The 10985-nt window shown below is 35.4% G+C and overlaps 1 pseudogene; it reads left to right on the plus strand.

The window, feature by feature from the left end:
- Nucleotides 1-9615: 9615 nt before the first annotated feature.
- LOC132520212 (phosphomannomutase 2-like) lies at nt 9616-10372 on the plus strand (annotated as a pseudogene).
- Nucleotides 10373-10985: the final 613 nt, after the last annotated feature.

Consider the following 10985-nt stretch of genomic DNA (forward strand, 5'->3'; position numbering starts at 1 on the left):
TTTTGTGTTATATTAGAAAAAGCACTGGAAGAGCAACCAAAATAGCTGATATCAAGTGCAATACTGGCCACTTGAGCCTACGAAAATCTCATTTTCTCTGTAAGTAATATTTCTCATATTTAAAGTGGGCGTCATGTCAGCTCTCTCCCCTCTCACGGGATTGTGAAATTCTAATGAAATAAAATGTATAAATACACTTTGTAAAACATAAAACATAATGCAAATGTGACTTATGATTATTATTAGACTGCTAAGTGAAATATTCATGTTTATGTTTTCTTAGTTAATGAAGATTAGTTTCCATAATTGCATAGTAATTAGGCTTATAATCAATGTAGCCTTCTCAAAAAAGTAAATGGATCAATGAATGGATAGATGGATAGATAGTCAAAGGTATATGCACTTAGATTTTTTTAGAAAAAATATTGTGCTGTAAGGAAGCTTTAAAATGTGTTTAGAAAACCCCTCTTTCTGTATAAATTATTTTAGAGGGTTAATATCATTGGAAATGTCTCATCTCACTAAATGTCACCATATAATTTATATACTTTTTTAAAGCAAAGTTGCTCAAGCAGCAAATTCAAAGGACAAGAATCTTTATATTATATATGTGGCATTATTAATTTTGCAGCATCTCCAGGAGATGCTAAAAATAGTATGTCATTAAATCATAGATGTATATAGAGTTTTCTAAGGTCTAGCTACTCACAAGTCTAAGCTCACAAAGAAAATATAAAGGCATTAAAAATTCATTAATATAAATAATAGAGTGAGCAAAACAGATATTGCCTTAGGCAGGACATTTATTGGTCAATAACTCTTTATTAGTTGTGTATATTATCATCTCTTTATTTTAGCCCTTCACTTCTAATCCTTTGATCTGGTAATTCCTTTTTATACCCTGGACCCTTGTGTTATTTTCTGGCAAGGAAACTGACCTAGAAAAGATTCAACATAATTAATCTATACTTAAAAGTTTTCACTATATATTTATTAATACTGAATTTTTAAATTAAAGATTTTTTTCTTTTTCAATGATTTTCAAACTCTGACTATAATGTGCTTTTCTTTATAATTTTGCTGACTGGATTTATTGAACTTCTTTTATCCTTAGGTTCATAGTTTTCATCAAACTAGGATATTCCTTGGCCATAATTTCTTAAAATATTTTTTCTTCCACCTTCAGGCCTTATTCCCGTTGTGCGTCATTCTATTACTGTCTTCAAGCGCACTGATCTTTTCTTCTGTGACATCTAATCTGCTGTTAACATGAACCAGTGTACTATTTATTTCAAATATTGTTTTGTACCTCTAAAAGATTTATGGACTTATTTTTTAGAAGCTTTGGTCTTTTTTGCTCTCTTCTAATTCCCTCCTCATTGTATTCATAGTTTTGTTTATATTCTGAGCATTTGGGACATATATATTAGGTATTGTAATACATTGTCCACTAATTCCTTCATCTCTGTCATTTCTGCATCTCGTTCTTTTGATTCATTTTTCTGCTGATTAGCAACCATATTTTCTTCCTGCCTATTTGCATACCTAGTATTGTTGTATTAGATCTTAGAAATTATGATTTTTACATTGTGGGGTGATGGATTTTGTTTTATTTCTTTAACAAGTGTTGGATTTTTCTCTGGCATGTAGGTAAGCTACTTTTTTGATCCTTTTGGGACAGCCATTAAACCTTGTGAGGGTGAGTTCAGAGAAGTCTTGACAGCAGATTTGGCCCAACTTCTAAAGTGATACCCATGTGTGAACTATTTCTTATGCCCCGTAAAGTAAAATGCATTTCTGCTTTTGTATTTTTGAGCTCTAGGATTTGTTTAGATTGGTATTACCCCAGCCACCTCATGGAATATCACCCTATTCATGTTCAGACCAGTAATAAGGTAAATATGCAAGAAAACCTCCTCTCTGTAGTCCTCTGAAGCTCTCTCTCTGTGCTGTCAACTCCTCTCCCATATTCTTTCAGACACATTGAGCTTCCTCTACCTCCTTCCACCCCAACTTCTGGCCCTTCAGCTGGTTGAGATTACTTGGCTTTGTTTGGTTTCTCTTTCCCTGCCCCACAGCTTGGAAACTGACTTCAGAAAGTAATCCATGTCAAGCATAAGGCTGGCTTATTTGTTTTCTTTCTCTCAAGGATCGCAGTCCTGTTCTGGCTGTTTTCTAATGTCTGAAACCTGTAGATATATATATGTTTTTATAGTTGTTTAAAGCAGCAGCGCCATTCTTAGAGCAGTGCTTTATGGGCAGAAGTGGAAATACGCTTGAAGTCATTAAAAAATTTTTTCTATTTCTTTCACTGAAAAGCCCCAGAAATAATGATACATCATGAACACAAGGATACTCAGCATCTAGATCCTTGTTTTAAAATACTATTAATCACTGAGATGAAACAAAACCCCTTACGGCTGACTTCCAGTTTCCCACTGACTGATTACAGATATGGGACAGGGAAACTAAGAGATGAGGCTGCAAATTCTTGTTACACTCGCAAGTAAAAAATGCTAAAAAAAATGATGACAGTATGTCAAAATTTTAAAGGTGTCTGAACAGCTCATATATCAAACATTTCAAGAGTGCCAGTGAAAAACAGATGGGCTAATGTTTTAGGAGTAAAGGTCTTTCTCAAAATATAGAGTGACATTGACATTGTAGGAAAAAATGAATAAATATAGATTCACTCTAACAAAGCCTAAAATAAAAGCCTTCACAAGATAAAGAGATCCACTAATAATTTAACTACCAGGTAGAAAAAAATTTAACATTCTTCTGATGAGGATAACAAAATTAAGATTTTCTGCAATATATCATCTATAATGTTTTATATATAGTTAAAATTTTAGACAAGTGAAGAGGCAGGAAAATTGAATCCATAATAAAAGGAGAAAGCAAGTAAATAGAAAAACATACTCAGATGGCACATTTGTTGGAATTAGCAGACAAAGACTTCAAATTTACTATTAGAAATATGTTAAATAATTTACAGTAAAAGATGAATAGAGTGGCAAAGATATAAGGAATTTTAGGACAGATTGAAATCTCTTTAAAAAGTACCAAAAAAAAATCTGAGAACTTAAAAGATACAATATTTGAAATAAAATTATTAGATGGGAATAATAATAATACAGAGAAAAGAATCATAGTACTTGAAGACCAGTAAATAGAAACTATTCAATCTAATCTGAAGCACAGATAGAAAATATATATATATATAAAAAAATAAACAGAGCCACAAAGACAAGGAGATGATAAAAACAGTCTAAAATACATGTAATTGTTGTTCCAGGAGGAGGAGCAAAAATGGGAAAGAAAAAATATTAACAGTGACTAAAAATTTTAGTAGATTTTAAAAACATCAATCTACAGAGCCAAGAAGAAAGGAAATTCCAAGCTGGACAAATACAGTAAAAACCACACCAGGTCTCAGTATGGTCAAACTGCTAAAAATGAGATATAAAGAGAACATCTTGAAAGCAACCAGTTAAAAAAAGAGAGGGAAAAAAAGAAAAAAGGGAGAGAGAGAGAGAGAGAGCAAGCAATGCATGAAGTAGAGAACAATAAACAGGACAGCTAATTTCTCAGAAGAAGTAATGGAGGGCAAAAGGCAAAGAAATGACATCTTTAAAGTGCTTAAGAAAACAAATTGCCCTCCCATCATGAAACTTGCTCAAGCCTCTTAGATAGCTTCATCCACCAGAGGGCAGACAGCAGAAGCAAGAAGAATTACAATCCTGCGGCCTGTGGAACAAAAACCACATTCACAGAAAGACACACAAAATGAAAAGGCAAAGGGCTATGTACCAGATGAAGGGCCAAGATAAAACCCCAGAATAACAACTAAATGAAGTGGAGATAGGCAACTTTCCAGAAAAAGAATTCAGAAAAATGATAGTGAAGACTATCCAGGACCTCAAAAAAAGAATGGAGGCAAAGATTGAGAAGATGCAAGAAATGTTTAACAAAGACCTAGAAGAATTAAAGAACAAACAAACAGAGATGAACAACACAATAACTGAAATGAAAAATACACTAGAAGGAATCAATAGCAGAATAACTGAGGCAGAAGAATGGATAAGTGACCTGGAAGACAAAATGGTGGAATTTACTTCTGTGGAACAGAATAAAGAAAAAAGAATGAAACAAAATGAAGACAGCCTAAGAGACCTCTGGGACAACATTTAACGCAACAACATTCACATTATACAGGTCCTAGAAGGCAAAGAGAGAGAGAAGGACCTGAGAAAATATTAGGAGAGATTACAGTCGAAAACTTCCCTAACATGGGAAAGGAAATAGCCACCTAAGTCCAGGAAGCACAGAGAGTCTCATACAGGATAATCCCAAGGAGAAACATGCTGAGACACATAGTAATCAAATTGGCAAAAATTAAAGACAAAGAAAAATTACTGAAAGCAGCCAGGGAAAAATGACAAATAACATACAAGGGAACTCCCATAAGGTTAACAGCTAATTTCTCAGCAGAAACTCTACAAGCCAGAAGGGAGAGGCAAGATATAATTAAAGTGATAAAAGGGAAAAACCTACAACCAAGATTACTCTACCCAGCAAGGATCTCATTCAGATTTGATGGAGAAATCAAAAGCTTTACAGACAAGCAAAATCTAAGAGAATTCAGAACCACCAAACCAGTTCTACAACAAATGCTAAAGGAACTTCTCTAAGTGGGAAACAAAAGAGAAGAAAAAGACCTACAAAAACAAACCCAAAACAATTAAGAAAATGATAATAGGAGCATACATAACAATAATTACCTTAAAGGTGAATGGATTAAATGCTCCAACCAAAAGACACAGGCTCACTGAATGGATACAAAAACAAGATCCATATATAGGCTGTCTACTAGAGACACACTTCAGTCCTAGGGACACATACAGACTGAAAGTGAGGGGATGGAAAAAGATATTCCATGCAATGGAAATCAAAAGAGAGTTGGAGTAGCAATACTCATATCAGATAAAATAGACTTGAAAATAAAAAGTGTTACAAGAGACAAGGAAGGACACTACATAATGATTAAGGGATCAATCCAAGAAGAAGATATAACAATTAAAAATATATATGCACCCAACATAGGAGCACCTCAATACATAAGGCAACTGCTAACAGCTCTAAAAGAGGAACTCGACAGTAACACAATAATAGTGGGGGATTTTAACACCTCACTTACACCAATGGACAGATCATCCAAATGAAAATAAATAAGGAAACAGAAGCTTTAAAAGACACAAAAGATCAGATAGATTTAACTGATATTTATAGGACATTCCATCCCAAAACAGTAGAATACACTTTCTTCGCAAGTGCACATGGAACATTCTGCAGGATAGATCACATCTTGGGTCACAAATCAAGCCTTAGTAAATTTAAGAAAATTGAAAATATAAAGCATCTTTACTAACCACAATGCTATGAGATTAGAAATCAATTACACGCCAAAAAACGTAAAAAAAAAAAATCAAAAAGGGCTTCCCTGGTGGCGCAGTGGTTGAGAGTCCGCCTGCCGATCCAGGGGACATGGGTTCGTGTCCTGGTCTGGGAAGATCCCACATGCCAAGGAGCGGATAGGCCTATGAGCCATGGCCGCTGAGCCTGCGCACCCAGAGCCTGTGCTCCAAAACGGGAGAAGCCACAACAGTGAGAGGCCCGCATACCGAAAAAAAAGTAAAAAACACAAACACATGGAGGCTAAAAAATACATTACTAAATAACGAAGACATCCCTGAAGAAATCAAAGAGGAAATCAAAAAAATATCTAGAGACAAATGACAATGAAAACACAATGATCCAAAACCTATGGGATGCAGCAAAAGCAGTTCTAAGAGGGAAGTTTAGAGCTATACAAGCCTACCTCAAGAAACAAGAAAAATCTCAAGTAAACAATCTAACCTCTAAAGAAGAAAAAACAAAACCCAAAGATAGCAGAAGGAAAGAAATCATAAAGATCAGAGCAGGAATAAAGGAAATAGAAACAAACAAAAAAAAACAATAGCAAAGATCAATAAAACTAAAAGCTGGTTCTTAGAGAAGATAAACAAAATTGATATACCATTAGACAAACTCATCAAGAAAATGAGGGAGAGGACTCAAATCCATAAAATTAGAAATGAAAAAGAAGAAGTTACAACAGAGACTGCAGAAATACAAAGCATCCTAAGAGACTACTACAAGAAAGTCTATACCAAAAAAATGGACAACCTGGAAGAAATGGACAAATTCTTAGAAAGGTAAACCTTCCAAGACTGAACCAGGAAGAAATAGAAAATATGAACAGATCAATAACAAATAATGAAATTGAAACTGTGATTAAAGGTCTTCCAACAAACAAAAGTCCAGGACCAGATGGCTTCACAGGTGAATTCTAACAAACATTTAAAGAAGAGCTAACACCAATCCTTCTCAAACTCTACTAATAAATTGCAGAGGGAAGAACACTCCCAAATGCATTCTATGAGGCCACCATCACCCTGATACCAAAACCAGACAAAGATACTACAAAAAAAGAAAATTACAGACCAATGTCACTGATGAATATAGATGCAAAAATCCTCAGCAAAATACTAGCAAACAGAATCCAACAACACATTTAAAGAATCAAACACCATGATAAAGTGGGATTTATCCCAGGGATGTAAGGATTCTTCAATATACCCAAATCAATCAATGTGATACACCATATTAACAAACTGATGGATAAAAACTATATGATCAACTCAATAAATGCAGAAAAAGCTTTTGACAATATTCAACATCCATTTATGATAAAAATTCTCCAGAAAGTTGACATAGAGGGAAACTACCCAAACATAATAAAGGCCATATATGACAAACTTATAGCAAACGTCATTCTCAATAGTGAAAAACTGAAAACATTTCCTCTAAGATCAGGAACAAGACAAGGATGCCCACTCTCACCACTATTATTCAACATAGTTTTGGAAGTCCTAGCTGTGGCAATCAGAGAAGAAAAAGAAAGAAAAGGAATACAAATTGGAAAGGAAGAAGTAAATCTGTCACTGTTTGCAGATGACATGATACTATACATAGAGAATCCTAAAGATGCCACCAGAAAAATACTAGAGCTAATCAATAAATTTGGTAAAGTTGCAGGATACAAATTTAATGCACAGAAATCTCTTGCATTCCTATACACTAATGATGAAAAATCTGAAAGAGAAATGAAGGAAACACTCCCATTTACCATTGCAATGAAAAGAATAAAATACCTAGGAAAATATCTACCTAGGGAGACAAAAGACCTGTATGCAGAAAACTATAAGACACTGATGAAAGAAATTAAAGATGATATCAACAGATGGAGAGATATACCATGTTCTTGGATTGGAAGAGTCAATATTGTAAAAATGACTATACTACCCAAAGCAATCTACAGATTTAATGCAATCCCTATCAAATTACCAATGGCATTTTTACAGAAGTAGAACAAAAAATCTTAAAATTTGTATGGAGATACAAAAGACCCTGAATAGCCAAAGTAGTCTTGAGGGAAAAAATGGAGTTGGAGGAATCAGACTTCCTGACTTCAGACTATACTACAAAGCTACAGTAATCAAGACAATATGGTACTGGCACAAAAACAGAAACATAGATCAATGGAACAAGATAGAAAGCCCAGAGATAAACCCACATGCCTATGGTCAACTAATCTATGACAAAGGGGGCAAGAATATACAATGGAGAAAAGACAGCCTCTTCAATAAGTGGTGCTGGGAAAACTGGACAGATACATATAAAAGAGTGAAATTAGAACACTCCCTAACACCATACACAAATATAAATTCAAAATGGATTAGAGACCTCAATGTAAGACTAGACACTATAAAACTCTTAGAGGAAAACATAGGAAGAACACTCTTTGACATAAGTCACAGCAAGATCTTTTTTGATCCACATCCTAGAGTAATGGAAATTAAAACAAAAATTAAGAAATGAAACTTAAAAGCTTTTGCACAGCAAAGGAAACCATAAACAAGACAAGAAGACAACCCTCAGAATGGGAGAAAATATTTGCAAACGAATCAGCAGACCAAGGATTAATCTCCAAAATATATAAACAGCTCATGTAGCTCAATAATAAAAAAACAAACAACCTAATCCAAAAATAGGCAGAAGACCTAAATAGACATTTCTCCAAAGAAGACATACAGATGGCCATGAAGCACATGAAAAGCTGCTCAACATCACTAATTATTAGAGAAATGCAAATCAAAAGTACAATGAGGTATCACCTCACACAAGTTAGAATGGGCATCATCAGAAAGTCTACAAACAACAAATGCTGGAGAGGGTGTGGAGAAAAGGGAACCCTTTTGCACTGTTGGTGGGAATGTAAATTGATACAGCCATTATGGAGAACAGTATGGAAGTTCCTTAAAAAACTATAAATGAAATTACCATATGATCCAGCAATCCCACTACTGGACATATACCCAGAGAAAACTATAATTCAAAAAGACACATGCACCCCAATGTTCATTCCAGTACTATTTACTATTGTAAATAGCCATTTACAATGGAAGCAACCTAAATGCCTATTGACAGACGAATGGATAGAGAAGATGTGGTACATATATACAATGGATTATTACTCAGCCATAAAAAGGAATGAAATTGGGTCATTTGTAGAGACGTGGTTGGATCTTGAGACTGTCATACAGAGTGAAGTAAGTCAGAAAGAGAAAAACAAATATTGTATATTAACGCATATATGTGGAACCTAGAAAAATGGTACAGATGAACTGGTTTGCAGGGCAGAAATTGAGACACAGATGTAGAGAACAAACGTATGGACACCAAGGGGGGAAAGCGGCAGGCGGGTGGTGGTGTGGTGTGATGAATTGGGCAATTGGGATTCACTTGTATACACTGATGTGTATAAAGTTGATGACTTTAGGAAACTGTATATAAAAATAATTTAAAAAAGGGAAAAAATTTTAAAAATAATTAAAAAAAGAAAACAAAGTACATTTACCCTTATTTTTAGAAAATGCAAATTAAACTAATATTAGTGGATAGAGGGTCATCATGTCTGCAACTGACTCTCAAATGATTCCGAAAAAAAGAAACAGGTACATATAGCATATAAAGCATATATGGCAAAATGTTAACCTTTGGGGAATCTGGGTGAAGGATATATAAAAATTCTTTGTACTATCTTTGAAAGCTTTCTGTACACAGTACAAAGTTAGAAATAAGGAAAAAAACTGTATATTTACCTAGAATTTTATATACAGTGAAGGTATTCTTCAAAAAGGAAGCCAAAATAAACTTTCAGAAAAACAAAACCAAAGAGAATCTAGGACTAACAGAGCAGAGTTGCAAGGGTCACCACAGGAAGTGAATCCAGCTGAAGAAAATGAGACTGGAAATAATTCTTGCCTTATATGAAGTGGTATGATATTAATTCAAGGTAGGTGAAAAGTTAAGGAAGCATATTGTAATCCCTAAAATAACCACTATAAAACTAATTGAACCAGTGAATAATAAAATTCTATGTAGGAGATCAAATAGAATACTAAAAACAGTCAATTATTTTCATTATTTTAACAGAAAGTAAGGGAGGGGATGGAAACTAGGGACTTGAGGGCTCCTGGCCCAGTGTTCTGCCTGCTTGGTGTGGACTGGACCCTGCTGCCTCCTCAGCAGAAAATTACTAAGGAAATAAATGGCATTCTACAAAAATTGAGGCAGAAGATCAAAATCTGAGTCGTAGGCAGGTTGAATTTTGATAAAGTGCAGGTGAAGCTGGGAAATGATATGGTTAAAAAAATATGATTATGTGTTTGCAGGAAATGGCTTCGTAGCATACAAAGATGGGCAACTCTTATATAAACAGAATATTCAAGGTCACCTTGGTAAGGCCCTAATCCAAGATTTAATCAATGACTGTCTGAGCTACATTGTAGAAACCAAACTCCTGAAGAAGAAGGGGTGTTTTCATTGAAATTCTAAATGGGATGTGAATTCATCCTCTATTGAAAGAAGCTGCAGCCCCAAAGAACACATGGAGTTCTATATGCATTATAAAGAAATAAAATATAAGACAAAAATGTGTAGCAGATCTGTGGAAAGCATTTGCAAATAAAGGTCTCACCTTTTCTGTAGGAGGCCAAATCAGCTTTGAGGTCTTTTGGGATGGATAGAGAAAGAGGTATTGCCTGGGACATGTGGAAAATCATGGTTATAAGACCATTTCTTTCTTTGGAGACAAAACTGTGGCAGGTGGGAACGACCATGAGATCTTCACAGACCTGGGAACTGCAGGCCACACGAGTCTGTGCCTGAGGACACAGCAAAGATCTGTGAAGAGCTCTTGTACTAATGGTCATTTTCCCTGTGAGAAGAAGAGGGAGCTAATGAGCCTGACAGGGTCATTCGGGGGCCAAACCCAAGGTCTCCCCTTCATATGCCCACATGACCCAGCCCAGGCCAGGCTCTCCACAGGGTTCAGTCAACTCATAGGGTCCTGACAGTGATATCCTCATGCAGCAGAGAAACCTCCCTCTATCCCCAAACACGTGAGGCCTTCCACCTCCAATGCCAGAAGAGTGAAGAAAAGACTTGTCAAGAATGGAGCAAAGGAATAACCCCACCAATAGACTTTATCCCCCAACTCCATATTTGCAATCACAGTATGCCTGGGCTTTGGGGAAACTTCCTATCATTCTAGAAAGAACAAATGTGCCGGGACCCTCCCTCTTCATGGGTCCTGTGATAAATGTAACAGATATTTATGTTTGGACCCCCTGCATCAATAACAGAAAGGGGGATTTGTGATGAGAAAGAAAGGACAGGACAATTACAATGATTCAACCCTGGGACAAAAGTCTAAAAAACACTTTCTGAAATGAAGCTCCCTCCTGAGTGACAGTTTGATGGGGCTTTGAAACTGAGAAGAATGTGATCACTGTGGTGGTATTCAGTTAAGTGACTCT

Source organism: Lagenorhynchus albirostris, chromosome 5, assembly GCF_949774975.1.
Source record: "Lagenorhynchus albirostris chromosome 5, mLagAlb1.1, whole genome shotgun sequence".
Classification (NCBI taxonomy): Eukaryota; Metazoa; Chordata; class Mammalia; order Artiodactyla; family Delphinidae; genus Lagenorhynchus; species Lagenorhynchus albirostris.